This window comes from Engystomops pustulosus, chromosome 6 (genome assembly GCF_040894005.1).
Source record: "Engystomops pustulosus chromosome 6, aEngPut4.maternal, whole genome shotgun sequence".
In the NCBI taxonomy this organism is placed as follows: Eukaryota; Metazoa; Chordata; class Amphibia; order Anura; family Leptodactylidae; genus Engystomops; species Engystomops pustulosus.
In genome coordinates, this window is record NC_092416.1 from 29,920,365 (window position 1) to 29,945,864 (window position 25,500).

Here is a 25,500-nt window from a genome sequence, read left to right on the forward strand (position 1 = left end):
TGGGGCATCAGGAAAATCACTTATTTAAGGGATTGGTGACTCTTTTACATAAGTTGCCCATTTGCCTTTATTGCCTTAATAATAATAATAATACCTAAATATTATCAAGTGATTCAGCATTCCTGATACATTCTTTTACTTTTAGATATTTAAAGTGTTTCAGGGCCTCATGGACCACTTTACTGTAGATATTACATATTTGCTCCCAGACTGATGGGGACAGCTGGTTGGTCTTGATGCTGTCGGCCACCGGGATGTCAACACCATTGAAGCATGTTGTCAGCCAGTGCACCCTGTCCTCGTCATAGTACATCCGTACAGTGCTCAATAATATGTTGTATGCTGGCACCAGGCTCCAAGCCATCAAGGTCCTCCTGGTCCTTGTTATTGATGTCCTCATCCAGCATGCCTTTCTATCTTGTGCTCCTCAGAATGGATAATTGTTCTGGAGAGAGGTTTTTGCTTTTTCCAAGAACCAGGCATCTCCACTTTTGGCATTTCCATTCCTGGGTTGCCTTGAACATTGATGGATTGATCAATAATGTTTTCCACCAATGAGTCATTTCAAACTGACTTAAAACCACTATCCCAATATCTTCTTCAGATTCACACATTTTGAGGTCCATGATTTCAGGGATCTTTCCGTAAGATCAGATGCTTGCCCCTAATATACAATAACTTGACAAGGAGGGAATTAGAAGACTTAGTTTTAATTTATACAGATTTATACAGAGTAGGACCTTCACCCATTAAATCCTTGTACATCTGTTCCTGCTCTTTATATACAGAAAAATAGCAGTGTAACTATCCAGTAATGGATTATTATATCGGCGGCTTGGGCAGTAGCCCGGGGGCCCAAGCTTTCTAGGGGGCACATGGACACCCAAACTACCCATCAAATTTTATACTGTGAAGGACCTTCACCCATGAAATCTTTGTACATCTCATCGTGCTTTCAATACACAAGTACACAAAAGCCATTACAGGACCTTTGAAGGAGGTCATCAAAAGGTCCTGAAACTCCAGATTGAAAGTAGAAGGGACGCATCCTTCATTCCCCAAGAAGTTTGATTCTAGAACCAAATGTAGGAAGTGACTTTGAGACTTGTAGTTGCTATAGTGGTCATACAGCCCAGGGCCCATGGCAGTCCTAATCCACCCCTGACTACAATCACACCAAGAGCTGCAGAGCTCTAGTGTCCAACTATAGTCACACCCAAAGCCACAGAAACACAGAGTTCTTGGTGTGATATCAAGTGTTATTCCGCAGCCACACCTACAGTTGCACAAACATTCAGTTATTGGTGTGAGCTACACTGCCATATGCTACTGTCACATCCAGAGCTGCGGAGAAACATGGAATACTGAATTAATGATAATTATGGTACACACTGTATGTTACACAATATTACTAGTAGTAAAATTTATCAGGGCTATTTGTACTATGCACTGGAAGTGTAACAGTGGCCATTGTGCACCACCAGCCCGTGGTTGGATATATTTAGTGAGATGATTCTGGTTGGAGGATAAAAAGATGAAGGTCATAGAGACAAGCCAACCCCCAAAATGTATCCCTGGAGCGTGTGAGTGATGATAAACTGGCTGCAGGGAGTGCAGGTAGGTGAGTATTATTTTTATTTTTTTTTTTGCTGTAACTACCTATCTACTAGGGGACATGTGCTGTGGCTACCTATCTACTGGGGGACATGTGCTGTGGCTACCTATCAACTGGGGGCATTTTCTGTGCATACCTATCTACTGGGGGGCATGTTTTGTGGCTACCTATTTACTGGGGGGCATGTGCTGTGGCTACCTATCTACTGGGGCATGTGCTGTACCTACCTATCTATTGGGGCATGTGCTCTGGCTACCTATCTCCTGGAGAGCATGTGCTGTGGCTACCGATCAACCAGGACCATGTCCTCTGGCTAGCTATGTACTGGGGCATGTGCTGTGGCTACCTATCTACTGGGGAACATGTGCCGTGGCTACCTATCTACTGGGGGCATGTGCCATGGCTACCTATCTACTGGGGGCATGTGCTGTGGCTACCTATCTACTGGGGAACATGTGCCGTGGCTACCTATCTACTGGGGGCATGTGCTGTGGCTACCTATCTACCGGGGACATGTGCTGTGGCTACCTATCTACTGGGGGCATGTGCTGTGGCTACCTATCTACTGGGGACATGTGCTGTGGCTACCTAACTACTGGGGACTACTGGCTTTCATGGCTCTCCCAGCCAAAAAGTTTCCCGACCCCTGGTGTAGATGATTGTTTTGATTATGTCTTAAAATGTTCTCTTGCAACAGACTCAGTGCACACGTCATTGTGTTTTATTGCCGATTGGGGCAAAACTGTGAGTCTCCTCCCCAGTTTGAGGGATGCCAGGAATACTGTGCAAGCTAATCTGTAATTGATCCCTGACATTACACTACCTGTCATCAATCTCTTTTCTGTAAGGTTCTGTAAGCTGCTGGTGTGCAGGTGCCTGCAGGACGTGATGAATAACACAGTCTACATATCATATGGAGAGGCCCAAAACTTAACTTTGGTACGTTCAATTTTTTCCCTCTTGTAAACTCTAAGGCACAAACATATAGACAAACTTTAGTTAATAAAGCATTAATCATCAGGCGCCATCAGGCAAACACTTTACAAGAGTAAACATTACCAAACAGTAAGCAAACAATTTCCAGGTAGACATTAGCCAATTTTGTAACCTAAAACATTTTAACCATTCTTAACTAATAGCAAATTAAGGGTTCTATAAAAAGTAATAACTATGAAGAATAATGTTGTCAGTCCTAAACATTATATCTAAACAAGTCTCTTATCCAGCAAAAAAAAAAAAGAACAAGCAGAGCAAACTAAACTTAAACTCATTGAGGCTTTTTTACTAAGGTCGCAGATCGCACCTTCATGGGACCGTTCATGGGTTTTGGGATTTGCACAGCTTTGACAGGTATTCGCTATTGTGGGGGCACTTTCCTATATTGGATACTGTGATTAGAACAGTATCTAGTTAGTGTTATAAAGTTGCTAAAGTTTTTGTGTTGCTAAATCTGCAGAGTCAAGAAATGGCTGAAAGAAGCTGACATGGTGCTCAGGGAAAAGAAGAAGAAAAGAAGAAATTCTCTAATCAAAGGTGTCACCATATTTACAGAAAGTGCTGGTATTACCCATGAGCTCACAATTCTGCAGCATCTCTCCTGTGGGGTGACTCTCTTCTACCTTCTCCTACAAGGACGACCTACATGGAGACAATCTTATACTAAATTGAGATTTATCAGCCAGTATCAATGTGATGCATTTGCTGCAATATAAGTCCTGTTTCTATGTAGTCTTGATTCTGTTAATGTATCTGTGCAGTAATCTTTGTTCTAGTGCTGTATATTTGTAGTAAGTGTTGGTTGCTGTGCCGTATCTTTGTAGTAAAACTGGTTCTGGTACTCAGGATCTAAATACGAAGAGTTCCATACTCTTCTTTTTTTGGATCCTGCATGCACAAAGCCAGCTATATGTGTGCACTCCAGCCATAGGAGCCTCCACCACCTCAAGACAAGCCAGGGTATGTGAAAACTTTCTTTTTCTTGGTTCTGGTACTGTCCCTATGTAATATTTTAGTTACTTTATAGTTTCTATGCAGCAAGTATTGTTATATCACTGTTTTTATGTCCTAGGCGCAAATAAAAGGTTATTTTTCGGGGATCGCGCAGCTTTTTTAAGCATTTGACACCGGGATTGTGTCACGTGATCGGATTGTAGTGCAGTTGCGCTGTCTTTCATGCGATAGAAATGGGGGCCGTACCATCGGACGATCCGACTGATTCGGTCTGAGCCCTGGATTTAACTTTCAAATTGTGTCGCAAGACAATGCACTTACATACCCCGGGAAGAAGAAGGTGAACTCCAGGGACCTGAGCGGGGAAGCGACACATGCAGGATATCGGGCGCACGATCTTAGTGAATCGCGGCATGGTGCATTATACACGGACAATGCACTTTCTGTGAACTCCAACGGCCGCATGAGCCCAAATAAGTAGAGGGCCCTATTGGGAATTTTGCCCGAGAGCACAGAGGAATCTAGTTGTGCCGCTGTCTGTTGCCAATGCAAATAAATAATAGTATTACTTTCATTTCACTTGCACAGAAGAGCATTACACTACAACAAGACCTAAGGGACCCATTACCCGCATTTCTGGTACTGTTATATACACTGAGAGGACTGGTTCTGTTATATGGACACTGACCAGATGGGCAGAACCAGATGGACCAGGCTTTCTACATTGATATAGAAGCAAGCATACATCATAGATGCCATACCAGAACCAAGCTCTGATACAATACAAGAACTAAGCTTCTTATATAGATACAGGGAAAGAACCAGGCTCACTGTAACCCCATTTAGCACAGTACAGTGTATGTCCTTGATATTGCAGCTCAAAACTTGTTCAGTTGAATTGGCTTGAGCTGCACATAGGCCATATGAAGAATGGACAGGACAACGTCAGTGTGACAATTTAGCTCCGGTTCTCAGATAGAAGCAGGGGCATAGAAAGACTGGCATGGACCCTGGGCTGTATGATTATTATTAGTCTGGAATTCACTTTCTACATATGTAGAATGTAGAATCAAGCTTTTCGAGGAATGGAGGATGTGTGCCTTCATGTCTGCTTTCAATCTGCAGTTTCAGGACCAAGGACCTTCAAAGGTCCTGAAATGTCTCTTGAGTACTTGTGTATTGAAAGATTTGAAAGCACAAGCTATACAAAGAATTAATGGGTGAAGGTCCTTCTCAGTATAAAATTTGATGGGGAGTTTGGGTGGCCATGGGCCCCATATAAGGCTTGGGCCTGGGCTACTGCCCAAACAGCCTATATTATAAGCCATTACTGGATAGTAGACACTGCCTCTATACTGCACAGACTGTTTATGTGAGAGAACAGCACTGCTAACCCCAGAGGCACGCCTGGCTTGTAGTTATACAGTCTAATGGTACCAAGGTGGTTACTCAAGGTGTTTGTAACCTACAAATAAAGACCAGAAAATTAAGGACAGGCAATCCAGCATGCCGGAGTAAAGAAGCTTTGTGGTTGCATTATTTCAGAACAGTCTCTTAGTACTTCATATAGGCAGCAAACACTTCAATACTGGCAAAACTGTACATAACCAAAAGAGCGCAGGCCATTGTACCACTGTATTGTACCCGTGTCACTGTGCTCCCTATGACCCTTCTGAATCTTCAATAATCCTATTAGGGGTGTAACTTGATGGGGTGCAGAGGGAGCGGGTGCAAAGGGGCCCAGAGGCTTAGGGGGCCCATTAGGTGTCACTTTCCCATATTAGAAGACTAGTACTATAAACAGACTTTTCACTAGGGCCCATCAGCTTTAAGTTACGCCACTGAATCCTATGGTCCTTTAGGCTCTATTTGCATCTACTTTTTGACCCTCACAACACCTGAGGCTTTCACCCATATTCTCCAGGGGAAAGTGTGCCAGCTAATGGGGAACTCCTCACATTCCAGTGGCTATATTAGTATTAGTAGGTCACACGTCAGCTGTGGGTGTATGGAGAGGGCTCAAAGCCTGAGCCCTATCAATACAGGGTAGGTGTTTGCTGCATATTACAGAAAACACCCATCTGCAACACCCACGTTCGGTGCTAGCTCTACCGGCAGAGGTAAAATGTCAGCGGCTCATGGGCGCCACAACATTGGCTTAGATAGGTACTCGTCGACAGCCTCGGGTCATACAAAGATCTGAGCTTGTCTTGTTTTAGCCTATCTATTACAATGTGCGATTTGCACATTGTAATAGATGATGTGGAAAATCCCCATTTACTTCAATACTGTAATATGGCAGTATAGGGTAAGATTAGAGATGAGTGAGCACTAAAATGCTCGGGTACTCGTTATTCGAGACGAACTTTTCCCGATGCTCGATTGCTCGTCTCGAATAACTAGCCCCATTGAAGTCAATGGGAGACTCGAGCATTTTTCAAGGGGACCAAGGCTCTGCACAGGGAAGCTTGGCCAAACACCTGGGAACCTCAGAAAAGGATGGAAACACCATGGAAATGGACAGGAAACAGCAGGGGCAGCATGCATGGATGCCTCTGAGGCTGCTTAATCGCACCATTATGCCCAAATTATTGGCAACAGCATGGCCATGACAGAGTGACCGAATGAGGCTAGATAGCATCTAAAACATGCAATAATTGACCCTGACACTATAGGGGACGGCATGCAGAGGCAACGGCAGCAGTGGCAGGCTAGAGAGTGTCATGGCGACATACCCTAAATGGACTCAGGCTTCACCAAAGGAGGTGAGCAAGAAGAGCTGAAATGATTTCCTATGTGAGCAAAAGGTTGACGGTATATTTAGTTGATAACACAGCATGGTGGCGACATAGTGACCAAGTTCCATAACGTATCTGGTGAAACACCCGAAAAATGAGCCTGACACAGCTGTGTTGATAAGGGGACGACATGTGGAGGCAGCCATGGAGACGACTTCCATGATTAAGAGCGACAGTATGGGGCATTCATATTGCGCTGCTATGATTGCAACTTCAGGTCTCCAGCATGGCGGCGACAGATGGGCCGAGTTCCACTATGTATCTGGTGAAACACCTGAAAATTCTGCCTGACACAGCTCGTTTGATAAGGGGATGATGTGCTGCATATCCTCTCGTGCTCCAGCGTCTGGGGTATAGAGAGTTGAAATGAGACATTGGTGGACGCTGTGGAGGATCGTGGAGGCAAAATGGACAGGAAACAGCAGGGGCAGCATGCATGGATGCCTCTGAGGCCGCCTAATCTTAAGATGGAGCTGGCGGTCCACTGCCAGGCAAGATTTCGCCTGTCCAAGCCCCTGTCTCTCGGCTCCTCCCCACCCAAAATGGGCCTGGGGGCCAGAAGCGTTTACTTTGAAAAAATTATAATTTTCAAATCAGGCCGGGTCGTTTGAATATTTCACCTAGGAATAATGGAATAGCATAGTGGTTCTATTTTTAATTGTTTTTACGGAAATGGTTCCATGATTAAGAGCGACAGTATGGGGCATCCATATTGCGCTGCTATGATTGCAACTTCAGGTCTCCAGCATGGCGGCGACAGATGGGCCGAGTTCCACTATGTATCTGGTGAAACACCTGAAAATTCTGCCTGACACAGCTCGTTTGATAAGGGGACGATGTATGGAGGCAGTGAACTAGTAGTAGATTAAAGGTACTGCAGTTAAAACTATGTTAGTTGGATCTTGGGATGGAGCTGGCGCTCCGCTGCCAGGCGAGCTTTCGCCAATCCAAGCCCCTGTCTCTAGGCTACTCCCCAAACAGCACTTCTAAGAACCTTTTGTATAAGATCAAGTGTAGTAGCGTTCTTATAAGTTTGGGATATGGCGGGTGAGGGGAATGTAAACAGATGCGCAAGAAGCGCTGAAATAATATCGGTAAATGATAAAAGTTTGCCAGTATATTTTGTGGATTACACAGCAGGGTGGCGACAAAGTTAACAAGTTTGATGTGGAATCCATGAAAACAACCCAAAATTCTGCCTGACACAGTTTGTTTGATAAGGAGACCATGTATGGAGGCAGCTATATGGAAGACTTTTGGAGGCAGCTATGGCGATGACGTGTGGAGGTAGCAATGGAGACAACGTGTGGAGCCAGCTAAAAAGACGACATGTGGAGGCTGCTATGGAGACAATTTAATTTGGATAGTGCCTGTATGTGGCAGTCCAAAAAAGTTTTCAAACCAGAGGAGCAGGTAGGTGGTCCTCCAGAAAAATTAAATAAATTGAGTGCCTGTATGTGGCAGTCCAAAAAAGTTTTCAAACCAGAGGAGCAGGTAGGTGGTCCTCCAGAAAAATTAAATAGATTGAGTGCCTGTATGTGGCACTCCCAAAAATTGCTTAAAACAGAGGACCGGGTAGGTGGCCCTCCAGAAAAATTAAATACATAGAGTACTATAGCTAGAGCCAGTTGGCCCTGGCAGTTTCCTCTGCTTTAGTGTACAAAGAGGAGGAGAAGGAGGACAATGAGGAGGAGGAGTGCATACATTATTCAGGTTGAGCTTCTTTCACCTGGTGGAGAATGAAAATCCGGAGAAATCCAGGCTTTATTCATCTTGATAAGCGTCAGCCTGTCAGCGCTGTCAGTCGACGCTTATCGGTGATAATGCCACCAGCTGCACTGAAAACCTGCTCAGACAACACGCTAGCGGCAGGGCAGGCAAGAACCTCCAAGGCGTACAGCGCCAGTTCGTGCCACATGTCCAGCTTTGAAACCCAGTAGTTGTAGGGAGCTGTGTGATCATTTAGGACGATGGTATGGTCAGCTACGTACTCCCTCACCATCTTTCTGTAAAGATCAGCCCTACTCTGCCGAGACTGGGGACAGGTGACAGTGTCTTGCTGGGGTGACATAAAACTGGCAAAGGCCTTGTAAAGCGTACCCCTGCCACTGCTGGACAAGCTGCCTGCTCGCCTACTCTCCCTCGCTACTTGTCCCGCAGAAGTACGCCCTCTGCCGCTAGCGCTGTCAGAAGGGAAATACTGTTTCAGCTTGTGCACCAGGGCCTGCTGGTATTCATGCATTCTCACACTCCTTTCCTCTCCAGGGATGAGAGTGGAAAGATTTTGCTTGTACCGTGGGTCCAGTAATCGGTGCTGGAATAAATTCTTTGAACGTGATGGTCACGGGATAGGCAGCCTAGCATGAAATCTGCCATATGCGCCAGAGTACCAACGCGTAAGAATTCACTCCCCTCACTGGCCTGACTGTCCATTTCCTCCTCCTCCAACTCCTCCAACTCCTCTTCTTCTGCCCATACACGCTGAACAGTGAAGGACTCAACAATGGTCCCCTCTTGTGTCTCGCCAACATTCTCCTCCTCTTCCTCCTCATCCTCCTCCACCTCCACCTCCTCCGATATGCGCTGAGAAACAGACCTAAGGGTGCTTTGGCTATCAACAAGGGAATCTTCTTCCCCCGTCTCTTGTGACGAGCGCAAAGCTTCCGACTTCATGCTGATCAGAGAGTTTTTCAACAGGCCAAGCAGCGGGATGGTGAGGCTGATGATGGCGGCATCGCCACTGACCATCTGTGTTGACTCCTCAAAGTTACTCAGCACCTGACAGATATCAGACATCCACGTCCACTCCTCATTGTAGACTTGAGGAAGCTGACTGACCTGACTACCAGTTCTGGTGGAAGTTGACATCTGGCAGTCTACAATCGCTCTGCGCTGCTGGTAAACTCTGGATAACATGGTTAATGTTGAATTCCACCTCGTGGGCACGTCGCACAACAGTCGGTGAGCGGGCAGTTGGAGGCGGCGCTGCGCTGCCCTGAGAGTGGCAGCATCTGTGCTGGACTTCCTGAAATGCGCACAGATGCGGCGCACCTTCGTGACCAAATCAGACAGATTGGGGTATGTCTTGAGGAAACGCTGAACTATGAGATTTAACACATGGGCCAGGCATGGCACATGTGTCAGTCTGCCGAGTTGCAGAGCCGCCACCAGGTTACGGCCGTTGTCACACACAACCATGCCTGGCTTCAGGTTCAGCGGTGCCAGCCACAGATCGGTCTGCGCCGTGATGCCCTGTAATAGCTCTTGGGCGGTGTGCCTTTTATCGCCTAGTCTCAGCAGTTTGAGCACCGCCTGCTGTCGCTTAGCGACGGCACTGCTGCTGTGCCTAGAGCTACCGACTGATGGCGCCATGCCCACGGATGGTAATTCGGAGGAGGAGGTGGAGGAGGGGTGGGAGGTTTAGGAGGCTTTGTAGGCCTTTGAGACCTGGACCAAGGTAGGCCTTGCAAAACTCGGCATCGGCAGTATATGACCAGCCCCAGGGTCAGACTCGGTCCCAGCCTCCACCAAGTTAACCCAATGTGCCATCAGCGATATATAGTGGCCCTGCCCGGCAGCACTCGTCCACGTGTCCTAGGTCAGGTGGACCTTGTCAGAAACGGCGTTGGTCAGGGCACGGATGATGTTCTCTGACACGTGCTTATGCAGGGCTGGGACGGCACATAGGGAAGAGTAGTGGCGACTGGGGACCGAATACCGAGGGGCGGCCGCCGCCATGAGGTTTCGAAAGGCCTCGGTCTCTACCAGCCTATAGGGCAGCATCTCAAGGCTAAGCAACTTGGAGATTTGGACGTTGAGGGCTTGGGCGTGTGGGTGTGTTGCGCTATACTTCCTTTTGCGCTCCAGCGTCTGAGGTATGGAGAGCTGAACGCTGGTGGATGCTGTGGAGGATCGTGGAGGCGAAGATGGGGTTTTCGCACGGGAGGTGTTTGGGCCGGGGTCCTGGGCAGGGGGCTGACTAGCAGATGACACAGGGGAAGGAGCAGTGGTGTGCCTGGCTGGAGGTGAACGGGCTTGGTGCCATTGAGTGGGGTGTTTAGCATTCATATGCCTGCGCATACTGGTGGTAGTTAAGCTAGTAGTGGTGGAACCCCTGCTGATCCTGGTTTGGCACAGGTTGCACACCACAGTCCGTCGGTCATCCGGTGTTTCTTTAAAGAACCTCCAGACTTCTGAAAATCTAGCCCTCGCCACGGGAGCTTGACTACGGGAAACATTTGGCGCTGATGCACCAGCTCTGGCCCTGCCTCTCCGTCTGGCCCCACCACTGCCTCTTCCAACCTGTTCTGCTATAGGACTCGCCTCCGTCTCAGAAGCACTGTGTTCACCCGGCCTATCAACCCAGCTTGGGTCTGTCACCTCATCCTCCTCCGATCCCTCAGTCTGCTCCCCCCTCGGACTTCCTGCCCTGACAACAACTTCACCACTGTCTGACAACCGTGTCTCCTCATCGTCCGACACCTCTTTACACACTTCTTCCACTACGTCAATAATGTCATCATCACCCACAGACTGCGACCGGTGGAAAACCTGGGCATGGGAAAATAGCTCAGCAGCAACCGGACAAGTGGTTTGTGACTGTGGGAAGGGTCCAGAAAACAGTTCCTCAGAGTATGCCGGTTCAAATGCCAAATTTTGCTGGGAGGGGGCAGACTGGGGGGAAGGAGGCTGAGGTGGAGGAGCTGGAGGAGTGCTGATTTCGGTGACATGGGTGGACTGCGTGGAAGACTGACTGGTGGACAAATGGCTAGAAGCATTGTCCGCAATCCACGACATCACCTCTTCGCACTGTTCTGGCCTCAACAGTGCTCTACCACGAGTCCCAGTAACTTGAGACATGATGAACCTAGGGAGTGTAGCTCCCCTGCTCCCTCATCAGCAGGTGGTGTCTCACCCCGCCCAGGACCACGGCCTCTGACCCCTGCAGTAGATGGACGCCCACGTCCACGCCCTCGTCCTATACCCCTAGCCCTCGGGTTAAACATTTTCCAAATTAAAGTGTAAACTTTAATTTTTTTTTTTTTTTAAACAAAACGATGCTATCCTATTGCTATGGCTAGTTTCTAACCTACACTGACAGCACACAACTGGATTTTGTGCTGTGCCTGATGACTTTGAGTTATATAAAGAAATAAAGGTAAAAAAAAATAAATCAGCAGACTCTGCCTAATTCTAATCAAACCCCTAATAAATTGTCCCACTTTGGTGTTTGAGGTGGATATGTGTGTCACTAAGAGCTAAACACAACGGTCGCAAGTCTCCCAGCAAATTCCTCACAATATGGTACTAGCTGCACTACTAGTGCCAGCAAGCCCAGCCACAAGCAAACAAAAAAAAGGAAAATATAACGCTATTGTAGCCCTAAGAAGGGCTGTTGGGTTCTTGGAGAATCACTCCTGCCTAACACTATTCTAATAGAACAGCCTAACGCTTTCCCTGACCAGCAGCAGCTCTCTCCCTAGCGGCATCCAGACACAGAATGATCCGAGCAGCGCAGGCAGGGGCTAGTCTATTCCAGGGTCACCTGATCTGGCCAGCCAACCACTGCTATCGACGTGTAAGGGTACCACGTCATGCTGGGTGGAGTGCAGAGTCTCCTGGCTTGTGATTGGCTCTGTTTCTGGCCGCTAAAAAGAAAAACGGCGGGAGCTGCCATTTTCTCGAGCGGGCGAAGTATTCGTCCGAGCAATGAGCAGTTTCGAGTACGCTAATGCTCGAATGTTCGCTCATCTCTAGGCAAGATCAATCAGACAACTTTGGGTTAAAGTACCCTAGGAGGTCAGAAAAATTGTAAAAAATAAATACATTTAAAAACCATTAAAAATTTTATCACCCCCCCCCCTTTTTCCTAGAACTGATATAAAAATAAATAAACAGTAAAAATCATAGACATATTAGGTATTGCCGTATTTCAAAATGTCCAATTTATCTGGGTTATTCCCATGGAAAATAGCGCCCAAATTCGAAAATGCCTGTCACAGTTCTTAGGGATGAACTGTCAGAGTCTCTTAGGGAAGAGTCTGTGGACCCTCTGGACCACCGCGGGAGTTGATGGTACTAGCCAACAACCGGAACCGGAGTCTAAGTGGCACCTGGTCTTCACCAGAGCCCACCGCAAAGCTGGATGGTCTTGCTGCGGCAGGGTACCCCCAGGTCTTTCCACGGGTGCAACTAGCCCACGGTGGCAGCCAAGGTAGTACAGAGATGCAGGACAAAGTCCGAGCCTGGGGAGACAGCAAGAGAACAGCTTGGGAGGACACGCTGGAACTCACGTCAGGAACACAGGAGCTCGCACATGGTGCTGGAACGCAGGAACGGACTGGCACACGAAACAGGCAGGCAGGAACGGAGGGCGGGAACACAGAAGGGAGTTGGGACGTGCGCGGCCTAGTCGGATGGGAAGCAGGTTTGTGGAAAGGTAAGTCCGGGCAGGGGGGCGCCTCAACACACCGGGAGGCACGGGTGTGCTCGCGATCTGCAACAAGGATCGTGGGTGCATCTGTGACATTGCCACTTTTTCCCCATTTTGCGACATATAACAAATGTAATAAAAACTGATCAAACGGCCGTACGGTCTTCAAAAAGGTAGCACTGCAAACTACATCTCATCTAGCAAAAAATGATACCCCACACAGCTCTGTACACTAAAGTACGAAAAAGTTATTAGCGCCAGAAGATGGGGAAATGTACAGGAGGTTTTAACCCCTTAAGGACTAAGCTCATTTTCACCTTTAGGACACATCCTTATTTTTAAAACTGCCTGGGTCACGATTTGCAGTTATAACTTTTGAACGCTTAATCTTGCCAAGTTTATTTTCAGAAAGTTTTTTTTATGACATGTTGTATGTACTTCACATTTATGTTATATTTTAGTTTAATTTTTTGCACTTATTTGTATAAAAATTTAAATTTGGTAAAAACTTAGAAAAATTGAAGATTTTCTGAATGTTATGCTCATCATACAGTTAGTATAAATGTCCAAATTGGTTGCTAACTAACATTAACTATATGGCTGCTTTAAACTGACATAATTTTTCATGTGTAAATTTATTTTATTAGGTTACTAGGAGGCTTACAATTTGAACAGCGATTTTCCAAATTTTTAAGTACGTTTCAGATTAAATTTTCATCTTTATAAGGGTTTTTCAACTTCTATTTATTAGAAACTCCTCTGAAATCACCCCATTTTTAAACTGTACCCCCAAAATATCCAAAACTATATCTAAAGTTTTGACAATAAAATTATTATTGAGTTCTAAAAAAAACCACGTTCATGCAGGATAAAATAATAGAACACAGATCACATTTTGAATGAACTTATATGACTATAACTGTTATATAGACACTGATATACAGTTGCAGATTAAAATTAGCATTGGTCCCAGATTGTGGGCTACCCACACACTTATGTTTTTGAAAAAATAGATGTAGCCACCTACCCCTTTTGTAATGCCATCTTAAATGCCTTCTTGAAAAAGCATACATACCAATACATAAATTGTTGCCAACTAAAAATACCTGGTGCAGCTGGGGGGCTTTAGAAGATGGACTTGGATCACTAACTACAGAAATGATCATTTAGCAACTCGCTGGGTCTGCTCCATTCACTCCAAAACTTAAGAACATCTTCTACCTGCTCAGATTTCTTCTGCATCTTGCATTTGCAGCAAATGTCCACACTGCGCTCCTGAAAATACCATAGTCACTTACAGTTCCCCATTAATATATTATATAATTTATGCCATAGCTCCTGAACAAAATGTTATATCAAACACCTCCTTTTATAAATACCGGTATATACTTTACACTAAATTACCAAGAGTATATACATTAAGTCATTAAGTGGTTTACAGGGTGATCTAATTGCAATTACTACAATGGCTAGGAATATTTTTTTACATGTGGACTAGGTATCCAGTTCCTAGTTTGAGTTTAATACTTGCCATATTAATTTTCACCCAGCTTTTCCAGAGTCCTGAACACCGAATCTGCCAGTTATGTACAATAATGACCGCTGCCATGTTTTACATAATGAGGCACATTTAAGAAATGCAGGAGCTTAAGAAAGCTGGGTGATTTCTCCTGGAGAAGTAGTAATGGAGGCCATATTGTCTGTTACCCATCTTTCCAAGGCAGGGACATAACTGGGACGGAACAGATATTATGTGGATATTTATATCAGGCGGCGCAGGACTAGTGGGCACAGCTGGCACAGAGGTGGCAGCTCAGATGGGAGACTCTGCTTGTTTACTGCAGGGACTGTTTATGTGAGGCATCAGCAGATCAGTCACCGGGAGGGGAGTGCGGGGTTCACAGGAACTTTATGACGTGATCCTTGCAAAATGCAACTGTATTACAAGTAGGATTAGTCACAGAAAGGGGAGATGAGTCGGGGGCTTGGGGCCAGGCTTCACAGCCCGGGAGCTATCCTGCTCATTGGCAATATATTTGGGGGCCGCAGGGCTGAGACCCTATAGTACTGGAGGCGGGAGTCACATGTCTGTGCGGTGTTAAGCTGCTCTGGAGATTAGATGGATAATGAACAGAGCTTAGAAAAGACACACACATCACCAGGGGAAGCCCCCAACAAGCCCCCCACTATGTGCACTTTGCCGTCTACATTGATTCCCCAGGGCTTCACCCCACCATCACCGACAAGGATCCAAAATAAATACCAGTCGTGGACTTTCCTCTTCTGTCAATTTACAAAAAATGTTTAAATCACCCCTAGCTTAGTTCTATCTGTTACTGGGAAAGCTGGGTGGCAAACAATCTATTGTTGTCACCCAGCTTTCCATACAAATGAACGTCTCCTTTCATCAGTTTGTGGAAGTTTGAGGAACTTTACCATTCAGGGTCCAGGGAAAGCTGTGTCTGTGTAATTTATGACGTCTAGTGGGAATGTAATATACATTGTTGTCTTTGTATATTGTGTTGTGTGTATACATTGTTGTGTTTGTATATTGTGTTTGTATACTCTGTAATGTGTGTATACATTGTTGTGCTTGTATATTGTGTTGTGTGTATATATTGTGTATAAATACTCTGTAATGTGTGTATACATTGTTGTCTCTGTATGTTGTGTTGTGTGTATACATTGTTATGCTGCTAGGATGCATTAGTTCTGTGTTGTGTAGTGTGCTGCCTGTGTATGATGATAAGGCTGGTATTATTTTAGGTGGTATTCAGGCTGGTAATCTTAGGTCTGGATTATGTGGAGGTGTTGTATGTCTCTTGTTTTCCTGGTGTCACTGTGGAGCAGTAGGGATCGCGCAGAACATTCCTACATTCTTTTCTGTTCGTCGGCACAAGACAAAAGGATTTTTATACGAATATGTTCTCATTGCCTGTTTACCCACACCCTGTCCGCTATCAACCGGAAGCTGAGTATTACTCAAGTGTCACACTAAGCCCAGAGTGGAAAATTACCAGAACATCCCAGAGCAACTGAGCTTCAGCCTGCACCTCCTACTGCCAACCCGTCACCATTCATCTCCATCCCTGCACCCAGCATCACCCTTTACTATCCCTGCACCACCTACCACCAACCCTGCACCACCTACCACCCCTCCTACACCCCATTCACTACCCCTATACCACCTAACACCATCCCTGCACCATTCATCTCCATCCCTGCACCTAGCATCACCCTTTACTATCCCTGCACCACCTACCACCACTCCTACACCCCAATCACTACCCCTACACCACCTACCACCCCTCTTACACCCCAATCACTACCGCTGCACCACCTACCACCCCTCCTACACCCCAATCACTACCCCTGCCCCACCTACCACCATCCCTGCACCACCTACCACCAACCCTGCACCACCTAGCCCCCCCAATCACTACCCCTGCCCCACCTACCACCATCCCTGCACCACCTACCACCCCTCCTACACCCCATTCACTACCCCTATACCACCTAACACCATCCCTGCACCATTCATTTCCATCCCTGCACCTAGCATCACCCTTTACTATCCCTGCACCACCTACCACCACTCCTACACCCCAATCACTACCCCTACACCACCTACCACCCCTCTTACACCCCAATCACTACCGCTGCACCACCTACCACCCCTCCTACACCCCAATCACTACCCCTGCCCCACCTACCACCATCCCTGCACCACCTACCACCAACCCTGCACCACCTAGCCCCCCCAATCACTACCCCTGCCCCACCTACCACCATCCCTGCACCACCTACCACCCCTCCTACACCCCATTCACTACCCCTATACAACCTAACACCATCCCTGCACCATTCATTTCCATCCCTGCACCTAGCATCACCCTTTACTATCCCTGCACCACCTACCACCACTCCTACACCCCAATCACTACCCCTACACCACCTACCACCCCTCTTACACCCCAATCACTACCGCTGCACCACCTACCACCCCTCCTACACCCCAATCACTACCCCTGCCCCACCTACCACCATCCCTGCACCACCTACCACCAACCCTGCACCACCTAGCCCCCCCAATCACTACCCCTGCCCCACCTACCACCATCCCTGCACCACCTACCACCCCTCCTACACCCCAATCACTACCCCTGCCCCACCTACCACCATCCCTGCACCACCTACCACCAACCCTGCACCACCTACCACCCCAATCACTACCTCTGCCCCACCTACCACCATCCCTGCACCACCTACCACCATCCCTGCACCACTTACCATCATCCCTGCATCTCCTACCACCCCTCCTACACCCCAATCACTACCGCTGCACCACCTACCACCCCTCCTACACCTCAATCACTACCGCTGCACCACCTACCACCACTCCTACACCCCAATCACTTCCCCTGTACTACCTAACACCATCCCTGCACCATTCATCTCCATCCCTGCACCCACCATCACACTTTACAATCCCTGCACCACCTACCACCCCTCCTACACCCCAATCACTACCCCTATACCACATAGCACCATCCCTGCACCACCTACCACCATGCCTGCACCCAATCACTACCTCTATACCACCTACCACCACTCCTACACCCCAATCACTACCTCTGCACCACCTATCACCATCCCTGCACCACCTACCACCACTCCTACACCCAAATCACTACTCCTGCACCACCTATCACCATCCCTGCACCACCTACCACCACTCCTACACCCAAATCACTACCCCTGCGCCACCTATCACCATCCCTGCACCACCTACCACCACTCCTACACCCCTATCACCATCCCTGCACCACCTACCACCCCTCCTACACCCCAGTCACTACCTCTATAACACCTAACATCATCCCTGCACCACCTACCACCACTCCTACACCCAAATCACTACCCCTGCACCACCTACTACCATACCTACACACCAATCACTACCCCTGCACTACCTACCACCACTCCTACACTTCAGTCACTACCCCTACTCACCATTCCAGTATCATCTTCCAATTTCCCTACACCACCTAGACTGTAGGGATTGACAAACCAGACCTTAAATCTGGTCCCTCACCTTTGTGCCTACAAGTTAGACTACTTATTAAAAGACCAGGAAACTAATACTGCGATAATGTGGGAAGGCCACAGCATTTATTAACAGGAAAATAAATTATTAAATAACGTTATAAAATAAAACATTTAACAACTTGCAAGGCCCTCTTGGGTTCTTCTAAAACTTGGGAACCCACTTCGCCCAAAATGGCGGCTGCGGCCCTGCAGCCGGCATGAGGGCATCTTCCAACGCCTTAGGGCCTGTGCAACTTCTGCCTTTCCTGTGACAACTGTAGGAAGACAGAAGGAAACAGCCAAAACCGAGGAAAGAAGAAACTGAAAATAACCAAATCAGAGGGAAGGGTGGGAGGGTGACTTCTTGCCTCTTCGGTCCAGGGGGCAGAAGTTCTCGAACTTTATAAAAGTCTTTGCCCGCCCCCAAAGACCGCCTCCGGTGACCTCACACAGGAGGAGTAAAAGGCCAAGCCCCAAAACCACCACTAGTCGTTTTAGGGCTTATTATCACCATCCCCACACCACCTCCTGCACCACCTATCACCATCCCCATACCTCCTACCAACTCCTGCACCACCTATCACCATCCCCACACCACCTACCAACTCCTGCACCACCTATCACCATCCCCACACCACCTACCAACTCCTGCACCACCTATCACCATCCCCACACCACCTACCACCTCCTGCACCACCTATCACCATCCCCACACCACCTACCAACTCCTGCACCACCTATCACCATCCCCACACCACCTACCAACTCCTGCACCACCTATCACCATCCCCACACCACCTACCACCTCCTGCACCACCTATCAACATCCCTACACCACCTACCAACTCCTGCACCACCTATCACCATCCCCACACCACCTACCAACTCCTGCACCACCTATCATCATCCCCACACCACCTACCAACTCCTGCACCACCTATCACCATCCCCACACCACCTACCAACTCCTGCACCACCTATCACCATCCCCACACCACCTACCAACTCCTGCACCACCTATCACCATCCCCACACCACCTACCAACTCCTGCACCACCTATCACCATCCCCACACCACCTACCAACTCCTCCACCACCTATCATCCCTTCACCACCTTCCACCACCCCAGCATCACCTATGATCATCCCTGCACACTTATCACTATCTATCAATGCCTATTGTCTCTTCCACCATCCCAGCATTACCTTTCACTATTCCTTTACCATTTATCTCCATCCTTGCTTCTCTTGTCATTATCACTGATCTGTCTATCACTGTCCCCACATCCCTCCTTACTTCTATCATTGTGTCTGCTATACCTGCACCACCACCGCCATCCCTCCACCACCTGCCATCATCCCTTCACTGCACTGCCATCTATCTCCTTAAAAGTTATCATAGCACCAACAATCACCATCCATGCACTGCCATAACGCCATTCCTGCTTTTCATGCGCCCCTGCGCCCCATTGCTACTATCCCTGCATCCGCTTACATCAAACTCTGCATCACCTATCACCACCCTTGTAGCCCATTAGTGCCATCACTGAACTCCCACTGCCAACTTTTTATCCCAAAATCCATCCCTGTACCTCGTATAGTGCCCCCCCTCCGCACCTCCACTTTGATTCCTTTCAGCACTCCATACTGTCCCTGATGCTCTATTGCTACACATACAGACTCATGTAACACAATGCAAGCAGCTCCTGTCAGACTTGCACCCCCTAATGCCACGTCTGCACCCTTACATTTCGTTCCTCCTTAAACCCCTGCTGCAATTCCTGTACATTCACACCTCCTGCTACGGCCTAACACTTCATCCCTCCTGCTGAGATCATATTCTCTGTGCCCATCACATTTTGCCAGCACCAGTAGAAGTAATAAATCCTCCTATCATCACATCAATGTAATCATTTACACTTTGTGACATTAATAAGTCAAGAGAAAATGGTTATTGCACTTTGCTGCTATTGCAAACACATCCTGTTATCATCCATCCCAGTTCTTACCTATAGACCCTCATCAACCATCGTGTAACCCCTGCAACGACTCTCATCATCCATCTCCCAATTCTAGCTATGACCTTAATTATCACTCATCCTCTTATCCGGACTATGACCCTCATCATCCTCTCCTAAATACCAGTTCTGAGCTCCATCATCTCCATATTGCCAGCTAATCATCCACCCATGAATTCCAGGTATGACATTTATCATCCCCCATCCCTGAACTCAACTATAGACCCTCATCATCACCATTTTACCCATTACCATAACCTTATCCTTTTTATAGACTGCAAGTACCATTAACATGTTTTTGCCATCCATCACCCTCATTATTATCTGTCGCCCCGATACTAACAATGAGCCCTCATTATTATCTATCCTCCCAATCAAATGTACATATAACTTTAAGTCATATGTACACTTGATCGGAAAAGCGGAGCCGCAAAGTTACACATGTGCACACCCTCTCCCAGACCGTTGCAGTGCAATGACGCCCCACACTGCCAGCGAACTTACACAGGACAGCTGAGAGCCACAGAAGACCAGAGACATTATGGAAGTACAGACTTTTTACTGCTGGCTACTGTACTGTTACTGCAGGGACATTCTTGTGACTACTGGCTATGGTGGGGCCTCACTGTGACTGCTGGGTACTGTGAGGAATCCTTGTGACTGCTAGCTACTGAGGATATCACTGGGACTACTGGCTACTGTAGGGTATCTCTGTGACTACTCGCTACTTTTGGCCATCTCTGTGACTACTCGCTACTGGGGGCATCACTGTGACTGCTCGCTACTGGGGAGATTACAGTCACTACAGGCTACTGTAGGGCATCTCTGTGACTACTGGCTACTGTAGGGCATTTCTGTGACTACTGGCTACTGTAGGGCTTCTCTGTGACCTTTAGTCACTGGGACTAGTGGCTACTATGGGGATACCTGTTACACCTGTGCACACTATCTTTCAGACACCAGCTGCACAATGACATACCATGCATCCATGTGACTGCAAGGTACTGGGAGCATCACTGTGACTACTGGGGGCATCCCTGAGACTACTGGGGGTAGGTGCTGTTAAAACTGGTTACTAGGGGCATCCCTGTTACACCTGTTCACACTATCTTCCGGACACCAGCAGCACAATGACGCATGAGAGCAGAGACTACTATGTACTACTACTGGCTACTGGGGGCATCACTGTGACTGCTAGCTACTGGGAGCTGCACTGTGACTACTGGGGGCATGCCTGTGACTACTCGGGGCAGGCGCTGTTACTGCTGGCTACTTGGGGCAGGTGTGTGACCACTGTAGGTATCACTGTGACTACTGGTTTAGGGGGGCAGGCACTGCGACTAATGGGGGGTCACTGTGACTATGATTACGATTCCTAACAGCAGCAAAACTACAGTAAGCAATAACGACAACAACATGGGTCGCAGCATTAGGAAGGTTGCGAACCACTGGTCTACTGTTTGGGAGGTACTAGATGTGTTAAATAATAAATTTTAAAGATGATTCATTTATAACAAGAACACAATGGGGCTCATTTACATAGGGTCACTGAGCGCACCTTCGTCGGATTATGCGCCTTATTTGGTGATTGCACGGCTTGCATAGGTATTTAACAAGAGTCTGCGCTGGGATTTTGGCACATCCCCCGACAGAGTGCACCAACTTTTATGTGGTGCACCTTTAACATAGGGCTTGGAACACACTTTTGTCTGACTGCATGAGGAATCTGGCGCTTGGTCGTAATGAGCTCCAGAATGCCCCCTAATTTGTGTCGCGTGCGCCAGAAATGTGTCTGACACTTCTTAAACACATGTGCAGGCAGTTTGCACTGAAAAAAACATGCAAAGTCAGACAGACAACTGCTGCAAGGACCTTAGTAAATATGGGCCAATATGATAATTTTCTTCAGTGGACATATTGGGGCAGATTTACTTACCCGGCCCATTCGCGATCCAGCGGCGCGTTCTCTGAACAGGATTCGGGTCCGGACGGGATTTATGAAGGTAGTTCCTCCGCCATCCACCAAGTGGCGCTGCTGCGCAGAAAATCAACTGAGCGCACCGGAATACACCGAGCTGGACCAGGTATTTTTCCGAATACGTCGGGTTTTCGTTCGGCCACGCCCCCCGATTTCCGTCGCATGCATGCCAGCGCCGATGCGCCACAATCCGATCGCGTACGCCAAAATCCCGGGGCAATTAAGGTGCAATCGGCGCAAATTGGAAATATTCGGGTAACACGTCGGGAAAACGCGAATCGGGCCCTTAGTAAATGACCCCCAATATATTATATATACATATATTATATTTGCACAGTTTTGCTATTTGTGGTGTTCCGAGTATATATTATTTAGGAGCATAGTGTGCACTACTTGTTAGAAGGGGAAACTATCCTGTAAGTGGCTGTTGTTTTTCTGGAGTACTGTGCAGCACAGATGGACCTGTAAGTTCCTAGATGCCACACTTGCCAGTGTCTGATCAGTACTTGTACATCAGTACAGTCACTGACTAACCTACTAGTGTGTAACACGAGTTTGTGTAGTGTCATTGAGTGAGGCGAGGCTTCCAGTTGTGAGATGGTCTGCAGTAACCATGTTCTTCTCCTTGCACACATGATTGGACCTTATTGTGGTCATCAAGAAGCGTTCTGATCCTGCTGTACATCATCATTATCATCTGTCTTCATTCTACTATTCTGTGCAGTCACTTCTCATCTGCCCCTGCCATGGGCTGTAAATTATCTGCATTTTATGATGCAATAACCATGTGAATCAGCGCTGATTGAGAGACTGTGAGAGTGGAAAGTTACTCCTTGCACACGAACACAAGAAAAACTAAAGTGATTTATTTATTTTTATAATCAGCACATCTGCTTTACAATGATTAGTTACACCCCATGCTCATAGATCTGCCATTTGTGGTAAAGGTAGTTACCTCTCGGGAGTAAGTAGCCTCAGGGTATTGTCATCTTATCAGATACAACCACAAAGTGTGTAGACACTTTTACTACTATTAAAAGGGTTGGCCGGGATCAGAGTTTTTCTTTTGTATGGGTCTCAGGGAGGACGGGGGATTTGGAAAAATAACAAACATGTTATAATGGAGGTACCAGACCACCAGAAAGGGGTGAGTATAGTGTGTTTGTTATATTTACTCCCCGTGGATATAATAATAATTAATAATAATAGTTCCTTTATTTATGTACCTCTATCTAGATAAACCTGATACTGGAAAACCCCTTTAAGGAAAATTTTACAAACAAGGACCTTAAATTGGTATTCCAATCTTCTGACACATTGACAGGATAGGTGCTGGTCCCAATCTCAAGAACAGAGGTCCAACACCCCCCCTACCTGCAGCACATGGAATGGAGAGTGTACCGCACACATGTTCCCATTCTCCATTCAAGTGTATGGGAGTGTGGAAAATACAAAAATTTAAAACGTTTTGGATTGGAGACAATTTCTTTGTTCAAGGATAAAGTTTCAATTTGGGTTGCCAAAGGGGGTGAGGAGTGGCACACACAGAACAGGAGCAGGCACAACATAGAGGGAGAGGAGCGATGCACATGCCTCATGTTGTGGCCTCATTTCCTCCATCCTCCGTAATATTTTGGACTCCTTACCTCCATCCTCCCTCATATTGTGGCCTCCTGTCCTCCATCCCCCCTTGTACTGTGGCCTCTGTCCTCCATTCTCCCTCATATTGTAGCCTCTGTCCTCCATCCTCCCTTATATTGTGGCTTCCTGTCCTCCATCCCTCTCATATTGTGGGCTCCTGTCCTCTATCCCCCTCATATTGTGGCCTCCTGTCCTCCATCCCCCTCCTATTGTGGCCTTCTGCCCTCCATCCTCTCTCATATGATTGCCTCCGGTCCTCCATCTCCCCTCATATTGTGGCCTCTTTCCTCCATCCTCCCTTGTACTGTGGCCTCTGTCCTCCATTCTCCCTCATATTGTAGCCTCTGTCCTCCATCCTCCCTTATATTGTGGGCTCCTGTCCTCTATCCCCCTCATATTGTGGGCTCCTGTCCTCTATCCCCCTCATATTGTGGGCTCCTGTCCTCTATCCCCCTCCTATTGTGGCCTTCTGCCCTCCATCCTCTCTCATATGATTGCCTCCGGTCCTCCATCTCCCCTCATATTGTGGCCTCTTTCCTCCATCCTCCCTTGTACTGTGGCCTCTGTCCTCCATCCTCCCTTATATTGTGGTCTCCTGTCCTCCCTCCCTCTCATATTGTGGCTTCCTGTCCTCCATCTCCCCTCATATAGTGACCTCCTGTCCTCCGTCCCGCTCATATAGTAGCCCCCTGTCCTCCTCCACAATCCCTCTTATAGTTGGCCCCCTGTCCTCCCCTGTTCCTGGATATTAAACAAAAAAACTTTACTTACCTTTCCATTGTTCCCGACAGCAGTCCTGCTTCTCTTCTCCCGAGGCTCTGAGATGACTTGGAAAAGGGGTGGGGCCAGGGTTGAACTACATCCACACATCTCTGCAAAAGAGCAGAAACAGTCATGTGACAGCAGCAGGAGCTGATCCCACCTTCTGGTCCTGAGGCCTTGGCTGCTCTGCAGCTCTAGTATGTTGGGACTGGGAGCGGGGGGCGGGACACTACAGGACATTCTGTCAACCGCTCGGGACGGCGGGACAGCACTGAAAAACAATTTTTTTCTAATATTTTATTTGTATATGTCCCCTATAATTTGTAAAGTGCTACGGAATGAGATGTAGCTATAGAAATAAAAATATTATTATTAATAATAATAAGATGGAGCTATATAAATAAAGATTATTACTATTATTAATAGAGGAGGAGAGGAGCGGCACAAACATTAGGAGGCATTAAGCCACAAACAGGACAAATTTGGAGCTAAAACACCCACATAACAAAATAGAAGTTAAGCTCAGCATCCAACAAAATGAGGAGCTCTGATAAATAATACGGGATGATTGGAGTGGGACACACATACCAGAGGAGGAGTGGAGCGGCACACAAGGGAGGAGAACTGCAGGAACACAAGAAGACGAGAAAGCGTGGAGGGGAACTCAACTGAGGAGAAATGGAGCAGCACACACCTACCTGAAGAGAAGTGCAGTGTCACTTACCCACCAGGGGAAGCGTGGAGCAGCACTCAACTGAGGAAAAGAGGTGTGCCCCAAACTTGAGAGAGGAGCAGCACACATCTAGGAGTGGAGCAGCACACACCAGCACAAGAGAAGTGCAGTGCCACTTACCCACCAGGGGAAGAGTGGAGCAGCACTCAACTGAGGAAAAGAGGTGTGCCACAAACCTGAGAGAGGAGCAGCACACATCTAGGAGCGGAGCAGCACACACCAGCACAAGAGAAGTGCAGTGCCACTTACCCACCAGGGGAAGAGTGGAGTAGCACACACCTACCTGTAGAGAAGTGCAGTGCCACTTACCCACCAGGGGAAGAGTGGAGCAGCACACACCTACCTGTAGAGAAGTGTAGTGCCACTTACCCACCAGGGGAAGAGTGGAGCAGCACTGAGAAGAAGAGGTGTGCCACAACACTGAGAGAGGAGCAGCACACATCTAACTGGAAAAACACAGAGAAAAGAAAAGGAGTGGAGCAGC

The 25,500-nt window shown here is 47.5% G+C and overlaps 1 long non-coding RNA gene across 1 annotated transcript; it reads right to left on the reverse strand.

Annotated features, from left to right (window-relative positions):
* Positions 1–649: 649 nt before the first annotated feature.
* On the reverse strand, positions 650–24,604 carry LOC140134789 (uncharacterized). Its single transcript, XR_011856405.1, has 3 exons — positions 24,293–24,604; positions 2,439–2,584; positions 650–678 (listed from the first exon to the last, which is right to left on the reverse strand). It is a non-coding gene; the product is annotated as an uncharacterized lncRNA (long non-coding RNA).
* Positions 24,605–25,500: the final 896 nt, after the last annotated feature.